Source organism: Oncorhynchus mykiss, chromosome 5 (assembly GCF_013265735.2).
Source record: "Oncorhynchus mykiss isolate Arlee chromosome 5, USDA_OmykA_1.1, whole genome shotgun sequence".
In the NCBI taxonomy this organism is placed as follows: domain Eukaryota; kingdom Metazoa; phylum Chordata; class Actinopteri; order Salmoniformes; family Salmonidae; genus Oncorhynchus; species Oncorhynchus mykiss.
The window spans coordinates 23,079,815-23,094,890 of NC_048569.1; the positions used below are offsets into that span (position 1 = coordinate 23,079,815).

Here is a 15,076-nt window from a genome sequence, read left to right on the forward strand (position 1 = left end):
AAGTTTACCTCCAATGTATTCACATCCTACCACACCTTTGTCTGTACATTATGCCTTGAATATATTCTATCGCCCCCAGAAACCTGCTCCTTTTACTCTCTGTTCCGAACATACTAGACGACCAGTTCTTATAGCCTTTAGCCATACCCTTGTCCTACTCCTCCTCTGTTCCTCTGGTGATGTAGAGGTTAATCCAGGCCCTGCAGTGCCTAGCTCCACTCCTATTCCCCAGGTGCTCTCATTTGTTGACTTCTGTAACCGTAAAAGCTTTGGTTTCATGCATGTTAACGTTAGAAGCCTCCGCTCTAAGTTTGTTTTATTCACTGCTTTAGCACACTCTGCCAACCCGGATGTCCTAGCCGTGTCTGAATCCTGGCTTAGGAAGACCACCAAAAACGCAGAAATTTCCATCCCTAAATATAACATTTTCCGACAAGATAGAACTGCCAAAGGGGGCGGAGTTAGCCTGCAGAGTTCTGTCTTACAATCCAGGTCTGTACCCAAACAATTCGAGCTTCTACTTTTAAAAATCCACCTTTCCAGAAACAAGTCTTTCACCGTTGCTGCTTGCTATAGACCACCCTCTGCCCCCAGCTGTGCCCTGGACACCATATGTGACTTGATTGCCCCCCATCTACCTTCAGAACTCGTGCCGCTAGGTGACGTAAACTGGGACATGCTTAACACCCCGGCCATCCTACAATCTAAGCTTGATGCCCTCAATCTCACACAAATTATCAATGAACCTACCAGGTACAACCCCAAATCAGTAAACACGGGCACCCTCATAGATGTCATCCTGACCAACTTGCCCTCCAAATACACCTATGCTGATTTCAATCAAGATCTCAGCGACCACCCCTCATCACTTTCAAACACTCCCTAAAACACTTCAGCGAGCAGGCCTTTCTTATTGACCTGGCCCGGGTATCCTGGAAAGATATTGATCTCATCCCGTCAGTAGAGGATGCCTGGCTATTCTTTAAAAGTGCCTTCCTCACCATCTTAAATAAGCATGCCACATTAAAAAAATGTAGAACCAGGAACAGATATAGCCCTTGGTTCACTCCAGACCTGACTGCCCTTGACCAGCACAAAAACATCCTGTGGCGTTCTGCATTAGCATCGAATAGCCCCCGTGATATGCAACTTTTCAGGGAAGTTAGGAACCAATATACACAGGCAGTTAGGAAAGCTAGGGCTAGCTTTTTCAAACAGAAATTTGCATCCTGTAGCACAAACTCAAAAAGGTTCTGGGACACTGTAAAGTCCATGGAGAATAAGAGTACCTCCTCCCAGCTGCCCACTGAGGCTAGGAAACATTGTCACCACTGATAAAGCCACTGTAATTGAGAATTTCAATAAGCGTTTTTCTACGGCTGGCCGTGCTTTCCACCTGGCTACCCCTACCCCGGTCAACTGCCCTCCACCCCCCACAGCAACTCGCCCAAGCATCCCCCATTTCTCCTTCACCCAAATCCGGATAGCTGATGTTCTGAAAGAGCTGCAAAATCTGGACCCCTACAAATCAGCCGGGCTAGACAATCTGGACCCTCTCTTTCTAAAATGATCTGCCAAAATTGTTGCAACCCCTATTACTAGCCCGTTCAACCTCTTTCGTATCATCTGCGATTCCCAAAGATTGGAAAGCTGCCACGATCATCACCCTCTTCAAAGGGGGAGACACTCTAGACCCAAACTGCTACAGACCTAGATCTATCCTACCCTGCCTTTCTAACGTCTTCGAAAGCCAAGTTAACAGATTGCCAACCATTTCGAATCCCACTGTACCTTCACCCCTATGCAATCTGGTTTCAGAGCTGGTCATGGGTGTACCTCAGCCATGCTCAAGGTCCTAAACGACTTCATAACCGCCATCGATAAGAGACATTACTGTGCAGCCGTATTCATCAACCTGGCCAAGGCTCTCGACTCTGTCAATCACCACATTCTTATCGGCAGACTCAACACCCTTGGTTTCTCAAATTACTGCCTCGCCTGGCAGTCAAATACAATTATAACTAAATGCATGCTCTTCAACCGATCGCTGTCCACCCATGCAGCATCACTACTCTGGACGGTTCTGACTTATGTGGACAACTACAAATCCCTAGGTTTCTGGCTAGACTGTAAACTCTCCTTCTAGACTCACATTAAGCATCTCCAATCCAAAATTAAATCTAGAATCAGCTTCCTATGTCGCAAAACAAAGCATCCTTCACTCATGCTGCCAAACATACCCTTGTAAAACTGACCATTGTACCGATCCTCGACTTTGGTGGTGTTATCTACAAAATAGCCTCCAACACTCTACTCAACAAATTGGATGCAGTCTATCACAGTGCCATATGTTTTGTCACCAAAGCCCCATATACTACCCACCACTGCGACCTGTACGTTCTCGTTGGCTGGCCCTCGCTTCATACTCGTCGCCAAACCCACTGGCTCCAGGTCATCTACAAGTCTTTGCTAGGTAAAGCCCCGCCTTATCTCAGCTCACTGGTCACCATAGCAGCACCCACCTGTAGCATGCACTCCAGCAGGTATATCTCACTGGTCACCCCCAAAGCCAATTCCTCCTTTGGCAGCCTTTCCTTAATGTTCTCTGCTGCCAATGACTGGAATGAACTGCAAAAATCACTGAAGTTGGAGACTCATAACTCCCTCACTAGCTTTAAGCTCCAGCTGTCAGAGCAGCTCACAGATCACTGCACCTGTACGTAGTCCATCTGCAAATAGCCCATCCAACTACCTCATTCCCTATACTGTATATATTTATTTATCTTGCTCTTTTGCACCCCAGTATCTCTACTTGCACATTCATCTTCTGCAAATCTATCACACCAGTGTTTAATTGATATATTGTAATTACTTCGCCACCATGGCCTATTTTCTTTCCTTTTTTTCTACTGTGTTATTGACTTGTTTATTGTCTACTCCGTGTGTAACTCTGTGTTGTTGTCTGTTCACACTGCTATGCTTTATCTTGGCCAGGTCGCAGTTGTAATTGAGAACTTGTTCTCAACTAGCCTACCTTGTTAAATAAAGGTGAAATAATTATAAATATATTTTTTATTTTTATTTATTGCCTTTAACTCCCTTACCTCATTTGCACATACAGTAGAAAAAGTCTATATACAGTATTATAGACTGTATGTTTGTTTATTCCATATGTAACTATGTTGTTGTATGTGTCAAACTGCTAAGCTTTATCTGCCAGGTCGCAGTTGTAAATGAGAACTTGTTCTCAACTATCCTACCTGGTTAAATAAAGGTGAAATAAAAAAATACATTTTTTACAATAAATGGCACAATTAGCTTTTACCAACTAGCTGTGGCTAGACAGCCTTGATGCTAGATGGGGTGTTACTAATTAGGCTAGTCGCTGAGCTGTCTTTTCCATGCCTTAATAGGATACCCTACTGACATACTGTGAGCATGTTTAATACCTACAATTTTATACTCTCAAAGGACCATGTGTATTATTTTTTACTATTTGAGTGGTTGGTCCCCTTTGTTGCTTAGTGGCTACTGGCACGGGACTGCAGGTTGTACAGATGGTAATTAATACCGCAGGACGGGGGGAGGACAGACATATACCTCTTTTTTTGTATAATATATATTCTTTCTTATCCTTCAAATATGCATATTGCATAAGATACATTAGAGAACTGAGGTGGTTCCCTCCAGAATCCCCTTCCCTATGTATAAAATTATTATGTTGTCCCTGGATAGAGCTCTACTGAGGTTCAGTTTAACATGGTAGTATTGCTCTAGCCTAGGAGAGGTAGATGCAGCCTTCCAACAGGGGGAAGGCCAGCAGAGGCGTCAAAGGTTTTCTTCTGCGTATTTTGTTGTTTTTAGCAGTTTTTTTTTCCTTTATATTTTATTATTCTGACCTTTCAGCACACTGGCCATGTGAGTATACAAACATTCATTTCTAATTACTATGACTATGCCTAATTCACATACTCTAGGCTCCACTTGCTTTATCACCTGGAATTTAAAAGGAATTAACCATGTGGTCAAGCATAGCCGAGTGTGTGCTTATCTTAAGTCTGGACATTGTTTTTCTCCAAGAGACCAATCTCCAGTCCAGCAACCATGATAAACTAAAGAGAGGATGGGTCGACCAAATATTTCACTCCAACTTTGGTCCAAGGTACTGGAGTTGCCATCACAAATCCCTGACCTCAATCCTATAGAAAATGAATTTGATAATCCCAAAATATCAATTTTAGACAAGTCTAAATCAAATACAGGCACAGTCCCCCCCCCCCCCCCCCCCCCCCCCCTTCATTTTTCTTCTTCAGATAGCTTCATAGTTAAAAGTAGATGGCCCATGACAATGTCCCAATTTCAATTTCTAACCTGAACCCCACCACAACTCTTACTATGTCTTGTCCGTTTGCCAACCAGTATACCAGCAATATGAGTAGTTTTGGAAAGGATTTCTCTCCATGCTCACTCCACGTGGACTTCTGTTGCACTCCTGAGAGAAAAGACTGTTAATTACGTCAACTGGATGCTGGTTGCTGGCTGGGATAGATGTGGTGCAGGACAGGGCCTTATTGAACTCCAGTTCTTCAGCCGGTTAGAGGGGGTTTTGAGGTCCACACCGTTTGTGGTGTGGAGTTCAGTTCATATCTGCTTCAGGAAATCTAGACAAATTATCTACTATATGACAAATTATTACTTATTATTAATACAAATTTCAGAGAATAACAACACATTCTGTTGAAACAATTTTTCCAAATTGGTTATACTCCCCTTATCACACTGTCAACCTCATCACAGAGTCATAGGATCAGGAAATTATCTAGATCATCCAGCAGACCCAATCTGGTGAGATTTATCCAAACAGAACAAACAACGCAACAATACACTCCTTCATATATCACTCAATACATCCTGACATATTACTCAAGGTGTGTAAACGTAATCCAAAAACCTCAAATCTCCCCATTTTGACACGAACAAAACAACACTACTGGTTAAGAATGAAAACAAATTAAAATAACAACATCTAATTAGATTCACTACCCATAATAACTCCATAAAGAAAAAAATTGTACCCACAACTTGATTCAAGGAATATAAAAATAGACCAGAGACAGTTCTATCTTTCTCGTGGTCCGAAATACACATATAACTATTAATTAGAAACTTCTCCATAATTATCAGTATTATAAATGACCTTCAAATCAGTATTACAAATTACCTTAAATCATCAACAAACCATCTCTCGGCTTTCCAGTGAGGGCGATCAAACCACACTAGAAAGTTAGGACAGAGGTCAGAGGTCATTCAAACCCTTCAAATAAGTGTTTCTTTCTGTATTAGATTAATGATTTAAAAACAGTCAAACATTTCATAGCCCAGGTTGCAGTTTATTCAGTACATTCCTTATCAAAAGAATACATGTTCAATTAAAAAATAAAACTTCAGAAAATTCCATTTGTGTACCCCTTTCAAGATACCTCGGCTCGAACCCATGAAAAACCCACTGAAACCAAATAAAATAATCCCACACTATAAATCAGACATGGTATTGAAACATGAACAAACATTCATGATGTAGGGTAAAAACAAACAACATATCCCAGGCCTTATTTAATGTGGGGGCTCCCCTTAACATATATACTGTAGTGGACTTCCATCAGTCCTGGAAGAAAGAATCCTACTCAAACAATATCAGATAATATAGTGTCCCATTATGAGGAATAGACACCTTCTAAACTAAACAATCCCAGAGCCCCTTTCTGGTAATCATATCAGTCTAACCTGTTGCATTAATTTAGTCAAAATAAAACCTATTTTAACAAATCTAGGACCTTCAAAAAGTTGGCACCATCAGCTCAATATTCATCAGGTAAATGTTCAGTACTAAAACATTGACTTTAGATACTTGCCACTGTTCCATGTAATGGAAACAGATTATTGTTTTAAATGACATTACCTTCCTGCTCAAATGCAATGGTGTTACCTAAACTACAAAACTGAGCAACAAAAAACAGAAACTGTCAAAGAACGTTTCCGATTTAACTATTCAGACCTCTGCTTCAATTGTCCAACTGTGTCCCTTACAGCTTGATATAGCCCAGCGAGTATGACACGCTTTCACCCGCGGACTTAAACATGGCTATCCAGACTATCCAAAAACCACTAACATATTTCCATTCACATTATTACAAGGCATTGTTTTAATTTGTCTACCCAGACAATATTACTCTATTTTTAATACCAACCTCTATAGGATATTCCATTTCTGCTTCACAGAAATTAGAAGATGAACATGTGATTTGCCAAATCGCCTTAGGACAAATATACATTTCGATGGGAGTTTAAATAGTTCACAATACTTGAGCCTCTTTCTGCCTCACAACTTCCATTCAGTCAGTAACATAGACCCAATGCTATTGAAATGACCAGTATATCCCGCAAATAACCCTATTATAATGGTTTGTAGTTTGTAGTCTTAACATCTGGCATATAATAATGACACAATTTTCCCAGAAAATAGCCTGAAAGTTAAGCCTAGTGTTTCATTGCAAATATTTCACATCTGCAAAGGGGATTTAGCAGTCAACGAGTTAAATCAACATTCATTGATTTGAAAACGGATCTGGCAAGGTCAATAAAAGCAGATTATATTTTCCTTTGCGACATAATGAAATCACATTTACTCCGCAATGATTTTTAATTTGATGGAAACCCTCATTTGTTTTTTTTACGTCGTTACAAGTTATGTCTACATTCCGTGTTAATTCTCCCTAACTCTTACGGTGGAGAAAATAAAAATATATATTTAAATGTATTAACCAGACTGGGAAAATCCCATAAGCGTTTATAGATGAATTGGTTAGGGTAAGTGTATTCCCTATACTTTCCTGTCATAAATGTAACCAATATTGCCCTACACTCACTTTTCGATTGACTAATTTCCCCAGAAGCTACGCTTTGGTATTTTTCTGCTATCCCCGCAATATCCATGCTGATAACAGGTTTCAACCTGCCATCAAAGCAGACTTACATTTTCTATCAATATACTCACATACCCAAGCTGTGTTCAAATACCCATACTAATTTCAAATCAAATCAAATTTTATTTGTCACATACACATGGTTAGCAGATGTTAATGCGAGTGTAGCGAAATGCTTGTGCTTCTAGTTCCGACAATGCAGTAATAACCAACAAGTAATCTAACTAACAATTCCAAAACTACTGTCTTGTACACAGTGTGAGGGGATAAATAATATGTACATAAGGATATATGAATGAGTGATGGTACAGAGCAGCATAGGCAAGATACAGTAGATGGTATCGAGTACAGTATATACATATGAGATGAGTATGTAAACAAAGTGGCATAGTTAAAGTGGCTAGTGATACATGTATTACATAAGGATACAGTCGATGATATAGAGTACAGTATATACGTACTGATATGAGATGAATAATGTAGGGTATGTAACATTATATAAGGTAGCATTGTTCAAAGTGGCTAGTGATATATTTACATTTCCCATCAATTCCCATTATTAAAGTGGCTGGAGTTGAGTCAGTGTGTTGGCAGCAGCCACTCAATGTTAGTGGTGGCTGTTTAACAGTCTGATGGCCTTGAGATAGAAGCTGTTTTTCAGTCTCTCGGTCCCAGCTTTGATGCACCTGTACTGACCTCGCCTTCTGGATGATAGCGGGGTGAACAGGCAGTGGCTCGGGTGGTTGATGTCCTTGATGATCTTTATGGCCTTCCTGTGACATCGGGTGGTGTAGGTGTCCTGGAGGGCAGGTAGTTTTCCCCCGGTGATGTGTTGTGCAGACCTCACTACCCTCTGGAGAGCCTTACGGTTGAGGGCGGAGCAGTTGCTGTACCAGGCGGTGATACAGCCCGCCAGGATGCTCTCGATTGTGCATCTGTAGAAGTTTGTGAGTGCTTTTGGTGACAAGCCGAATTTCTTCAGCCTCCTGAGGTTGAAGAGGCGCTGCTGCGCCTTCTTCACAATGCTGTCTGTGTGAGTGGACCAATTCAGTTTGTCTGTGATGTGTATGCCGAGGAACTTAAAACTTGCTACCCTCTCCACTACTGTTCCATCGATGTGGATAGGGGGGTGTTCCCTCTGCTGTTTCCTGAAGTCCACAATCATCTCCTTAGTTTTGTTGACGTTGAGTGTGAGGTTATTTTCCTGACACCACACTCCGAGGGCCCTCACCTCCTCCCTGTAGGCCGTCTCGTCGTTGTTGGTAATCAAGCCTACCACTGTTGTGTCGTCCGCAAACTTGATGATTGAGTTGGAGGCATGCGTGGCCACGCAGTCGTGGGTGAACAGGGAGTACAAGAGAGGGCTCAGAATGCACCCTTGTGGGGCCCCAGTGTTGAGGATCAGCGGGGAGGAGATGTTGTTGCCTACCCTCACCACCTGGGGGCGGCCCGTCAGGAAGTCCAGTACCCAGTTGCACAGGGCGGGGTCGAGACCCAGGGTCTCGAGCTTGATGACGAGCTTGGAGGTTACTATGGTGTTGAATGCCGAGCTGTAGTCAATGAACAGCATTCTCACATAGGTATTCTTCTTGTCCAGATGGGTTAGGGCAGTGTGGTTGAGATTGCATCGTCTGTGGACCTATTTGGGCGGTAAGCAAATTGGAGTGGGTCTAGGGTGTCAGGTAGGGTGGAGGTGATATGGTCCTTGACTAGTCTCTCAAAGCACTTCATGATGACGGAAGTGAGTGCTACGGGGCGGTAGTCGTTTAGCTCAGTTACCTTAGCTTTCTTGGGAACAGGAACAATGGTGGCCCTCTTGAAGCATGTGGGAACAGCAGACTGGTATAGGGATTGATTGAATATGTCCGTAAACACACCGGCCAGCTGGTCTGCGCATGCTCTGAGGGCGCGGCTGGGCATGCCGTCTGGGCCTGCAGCCTTGCGAGGGTTAACACGTTTAAATGTCTTACTCACCTCGGCTGCAGTGAAGGAGAGACCGCATGTTTTCGTTGCAGGCCATGTCAGTGGCACTGTATTGTCCTCCAAGCGGGCAAAAAAGTTATTTAGTCTGCCTGGGAGCAGGACATCCTGGTCCGTGACTGGGCTGGATTTCTTCCTGTAGTCCGTGATTGACTGTAGACCCTGCCACATGCCTCTTCTGTCTGAGCCGTTGAATTGAGATTCTACTTTGTCTCTGTACTGACGCTTAGCTTGTTTGATAGCCTTGCGGAGGGAATAGCTGCACTGTTTGTATTCGGTCATGTTACCAGACACCTTGCCCTGATTAAAAGCAGTGGTTCGCGCTTTCAGTTTCACGCGAATGCTGCCATCAATCCACGGTTTCTGGTTAGGGAATGTTTTAATCGTTGCTATGGGAACGACATCTTCAACGCACGTTCTAATGAACTCGCACACCGAATCAGCGTATTCGTCAATGTTGTTGTCTGACGCAATACGAAACATGTCCCAGTCCACGTGATGGAAGCAGTCTTGGAGTGTGGAGTCAGCTTGGTCAGACCAGCGTTGGACAGACCTCAGCGTGGGAGCCTCTTGTTTTAGTTTCTGTCTGTAGGCAGGGATCAACAAAATGGAGTCGTGGTCAGCTTTTCCGAAAGGGGGGCGGGGCAGGGCCTTATATGCGTCGTGGAAGTTAGAGGATAAATGGTTTCCAGTTTGCAAAGAGTCAAATAAAGTTAATTCAGAGCCAACGATGTGTCTGCTTGGGGGGGGATATATACGGCTGTTATTATAATCGAAGAGAATTCTCTTGGTAGATAATGCGGTCTACATTTGATTGTGAGGAATTCTAAATCAGGTGAACAGAAGGATTTGAGTTCCTGTATGTTTCTTTCATCACACCATGTCACGTTAGTCATAAGGCATACGCCCCGCCCCTCTTCTTACCAGAAAGATGTTTGTTTCTGTCTGCGCGATGCGTGGAGAAACCTGTTGGCTGCACCGCCTCGGATAGCGTCTCTCCAGTAAGCCACGTTTCCGTGAAGCAAAGAACGTTACAGTCTCTGATGTCCCTCTGGAATGCTACCCTTGCTCGGATTTCATCAACCTTGTTGTCAAGAGACTGGACATTGGCAAGAAGAATGCTAGGGAATGGTGCACGGTGTGCCCGTCTCCGGAGTCTGACCAGAAGACCGCCTCGTTTCCCTCTTTTTCGGAGTCGTTTTTTTGGGTCGCAGCATGGGATCCACTCCGTTGTCCTGTTGTCCTCGTACTGATGGTGAGTTGACGCTGATCTTATATTCAGTAGTTCATGACTGGAACGAATTGCAAAAATCTCTGAAGCTGGAGACTCATATCTCCCTCACTAGCTTTAAGCACCAGCTGTCAGAGCAGTTTACAGATCACTGCACCTGTACATAGCCTATCTGTAAACAGCCATCTATCTACCTACCTCATCCCCATACTGGTATTTATTTATTTTGCTCCTTTGCACCCCAGTATCTCTACCTGCACATTCATCTTCTGCCGATCTACCGTTCCAGTGTTTAATTGCTATATTGTAATTACTTCGCCACCGTGGCCTATTTATTTCCTTAACTTACCTCATTTGCACTCACTGTATATAGACTTTTTGTTTTCTTTTGTTCTACTGTATTATTGACTGTATGTTTTGTTTATTCCATGTATAACTCTGTGTTGTATGTGTCGAATTGCTACACTTTATCTTGGCCAGGTCGCAGTTGCGAATGAGAACTTGTTCTCAACTAGCCTACCTGGTTAAAAACCTTGGATCATTGCTATTCATTGCTATTCTAACTTCCGCGACGCATATAAGGCCCTGCCCCGCTCTCCTTTCGGAAAAGCTGACCACGACTCCAATTTGTTGATCCCTGCCTACAGACAGGAACTAAAACAAGAAGCTCCCGCGCTGAGTTCTGTTCAACGCTGGTCCGACCAATCTGATTCCACACTCCAAGACTGCTTCCATCACGTGGACTGGGACATGTTTCGTATTGCGTCAGACAACAACATTGATGAATACGCTGATTCGGTGAGCGAGTTCATTAGAACGTGTGTTGAAGATGTCGTTCCCATAGCAACGACTAAAACATTCCCTAACCAGAAACCGTGGATTGATGGCAGCATTCGTGTGAAACTAAAAGCGCGAACCACTGCTTTTAATCAGGGCAAGGTGACCGGAAACATGACCTAATACAAACAGTGTAACTATTCCCTCCGCAAGGCAATCAAACAAGCTAAGCATCAGTATAGAGACAAAGTAGAATCTCAATTCAACGGCTCAGACACAAGAGGTATGTGGCAGGGTCTACAGTCAATCACGGATTACAAAAATAAAACCAGCCCCGTCACGGACCAGGATGTCTTGCTCCCAGGAAGACTAAATCACTTTTTTGCTCGCTTTGAGGACAATACAGTGCCACTGACACGGCCCGCAACTAAAACATGCAGACTCTCCTTCACTGCAGCCGACGTGAGGAAAACATTTAAACGTGTCAACCCTCGCAAGGCTGCAGGCCCAGACGGCATCCCCAGCCGCGCCCTCAGAGCATGCGCAGACCAGCTGGCTGGTGTGTTTACGGACATATTCAATCAATCCCTATCCCAGTCTGTTGTTCCCACATGCTTCAAGAGGGCCACCATTGTTCCTGTTCCCAAGAAAGCTAAGGTAACTGAGCTAAACGACTACCTTCAAGAGGGCCACCACCACTCACTTCCGTCATCATGAAGTGCTTTGAGAGACTAGTCAAGGACCATATCACCTCCACCCTACCTGACACCCTAGACCCACTCCAATTTGCTTACCGCCCAAATAGGTCCACAGACGATGCAATCTCAACCACACTGCACACTGCCCTAACCCATCTGGACAAGAGGAATACCTATGTGAGAATGCTGTTCATCGACTACAGCTCAGCATTTAACACCATAGTACCCTCCAAACTCGTCATCAAGCCCTGCCCTGTGCAACTGGGTACTGGACTTCCTGACGGGCCGCCCCCAGGTGGTGAGGGTAGGCAACAACATCTCCACCCCGCTGATCCTCAACACTGGGGCCCCACAAGGGTGCGTTCTGAGCCCTCTCCTGTACTCCCTGTTCACCCACGACTGCGTGGCCACGCACGCCTCCAACTCAATCATCAAGTTTGCGGACGACACAACAGTGGTAGGCTTGATTACCAACAACGATGAGACGGCCTACAGGGAGGAGGTGAGGGCCCTCGGAGTGTGGTGTCAGGAAAATAACCTCACACTCAACGTCAACAAAACTAAGGAGATGATTGTGGACTTCAGGAAACAGCAGAGGGAACACCCCCCTATCCACATCGATGGAACAGCAGTGGAGAGGGTAGCAAGTTTTAAGTTCCTCGGCGTACACATCACAGACAAACTGAATTGGTCCACCCACACAGACAGCATCGTGAAGAAGGCACAGCAGCGCCTCTTCAACCTCAGGAGGCGGAAGAAATTCGGCTTGTCACCAAAAGCACTCACAAACTTCTACAGATGCACAATCGAGAGCATCCTGTCGGGCTGTATTACCGCCTGGTACGGCAACTGCTCCGCCCACAACCGTAAGGCTCTCCAGAGGGTAGTGAGGTCTGCACAACGCATCACCGGGGGCAAACTACCTGCCCTCCAGGACACCTACACCACCCGATGTCACAGGAAGGCCATAAAGATCATCAAGGACAACAACCACCCGAGCCACTGCCTGTTCACCCTGCTATCATCCAAAAGGTGAGGTCAGTACAGGTGCATCAAAGCTGGGACCGAGAGACTGAAAAACAGCTTCTATCTCAAGGCCATCAGACTGTTAAACAGCCACCACTAACATTGAGTGGCTGCTGCCAACACACCGACTCAACTCCAGCCACTTTAATAATGGGAATTGATGGGAAATGATGTAAAATATATCACTAGCCACTTTAAACAATGCTACCTAATATAATGTTTACATACCCTACATTATTCATCTCATATGTATACGTATATACTGTACTCTATGTCATCTACTGCATCTTTATGTTATACATGTATCACTAGCCACTTTAACTATGCCACTTTGTTTACATACTCATCTCATATGTATATACTGCACTCAATACCATCTACTGTATCTTGCCTATGCCGCTCTGTACCATCACTCATTCATATATCTTTATGTACATATTCTTTATCCCCTTACACTTGTGTCTATAAGGTAGTAGTTTTGGAATTGTTAGCTAGATTACTTGTTGGTTATTACTGCATTATCGGAACTAGAAGCACAAGTATTTCGCTACACTCGCATTAACATCTGCATGTGACAAATAACATTTTATTTGGTTAAATAAAACTGACATAAAAAATAAAAAAATAAACACAGTCAGGAAACAAAAACAAACCAACAGTATTTGGTTAGGAACGTCTTCCTTTCTTATAATTTGAAAATAGTAATTTCTCCTCCATCAAAATATTTTTTTACTCTATGTAATTTTAAATGTTGTACCCACATGGTAGTTCTGATGCACATTTCCGTGTAGGGTTTAAATGTATAGCTGGTTTCCCTATCATAACCAACTGTTTTACCAGTACACTGATTCATTTTATTTTACATTATATATGCACTGCTCAAAAAAATAAAGGGAACACTAAAATAACACATCCTAGATCTGAATGAATGAAATATTATTATTAAATACTTTTTTCTTTACATAGTTGAATGTGCTGACAACAAAATCACACAAAAATGATCAATGGAAATCAAATTTATCAACCCATGGAGGTCTGGATTTGGAGTCCCACTCAAAATTAAAGTGGAAAACCACACTACAGGCTGATCCAACATTGATGTAATGTCCTTAAAACAAGTCAAAATGAGGCTCAGTAGTGTGTGTGGCCTCCACGTGCCTGTATGACCTCCCTACAACGCCTGGGCATGCTCCTGATGAGGTGGCGGATGGTCTCCTGAGGGATCTCCTCCCAGACCTGAACTAAAGCATGCGCCAACTCCTGGACAGTCTGTGGTGCACCATGGCGTTGGTGGATGGAGTGAGACATGATGTCCCAGATGTGCTCAATTGGAATCAGGTCTGGGGAACGGGCGGGCCAGTCCATAGCATCAATGCCTTCCTCTTGCAGGAACTGCTGACACACTCCAGCCACATGAGGTCTAGCATTGTCTTGCATTAGGAGGAACCCAGGGCCAACCGCACCAGCATATGGTCTCACAAGGGGTCTGAGGATCTCATCTCGGTACCTAATGGCAGTCAGGCTACCTCTGGCGAGCACATGGATGGCTGTGCGGCCCCCAAAAGAAATGCCACTCCACACACCATGACTGACCCACCGCCAAACCGGTCATGTTGGAGGATGTTGCAGGCAGCAGAACGTTCTCCACGGCGCCTCCAGACTGTCACGTCTGTCACGTGCTCAGTGTGAACCTGCTTTCATCTGTGAATAATTTGCCAATCTTGGTGTTCTCTGGTAAATGCCAAACGTCCTGCACGGTGTTGTGCTGTAAGCACAACCCCCACCTGTTTCTGACCGTTTGAGCAGACACATGCACATTTGTGGCCTGCTGGAGGTCATTTTGCAGGGCTCTGGCAGTGCTCCTCCTGCTCCTTCTTGCACAAAGGCGGAGGTAGCGGTCCTGCTGCTGGGTTGTTGCCCTCCTACGGTGTCCTCCACGTCTCCTGATGTACTGGCCTGTCTCCTGGTAGCGCCTCCATGCTCTGGACACTACGCTGACAGACACAGCAAACCTTCTTGCCACAGCTCGCATTGATGTGCCATCCTGGATGAGACTCCGTCTCATGCTACCACTAGTGTGAAAGCACCGCCAGCATTCAAAAGTGACCAAAACATCAGCCAGGAAGCATAGGAACTGAGAAGTGGTCTGTGGTCACCACCTGCAGAACCACTCCTTTATTGGGGGTGTCTTGCTAATTGCCTACAATTTCCACCTGTTTTGCACAACAGCATGTGAAATGTATTGTCAATCAGTGTTGCTTCCTAAGTGGACAGTTTGATTTCACAGAAGTGTGATTGACTTGGAGTTACATTGTATTGTTTAAGTGTTCCCTTTATTTTATTTTTTTCCCTTTAAAATAATAATACTAATGTGTGTGTGT

At 44.1% G+C, this 15,076-nt stretch overlaps 1 protein-coding gene across 6 annotated transcripts in view; it reads left to right on the plus strand.

Annotated features, from left to right (window-relative positions):
* Nucleotides 1-15,076, plus strand: part of LOC110523451 (AP-3 complex subunit beta-1) — a 92,367-nt gene that overhangs the window by 14,161 nt on the left and 63,130 nt on the right. The gene's annotated exons all lie outside the window — the stretch shown is intronic.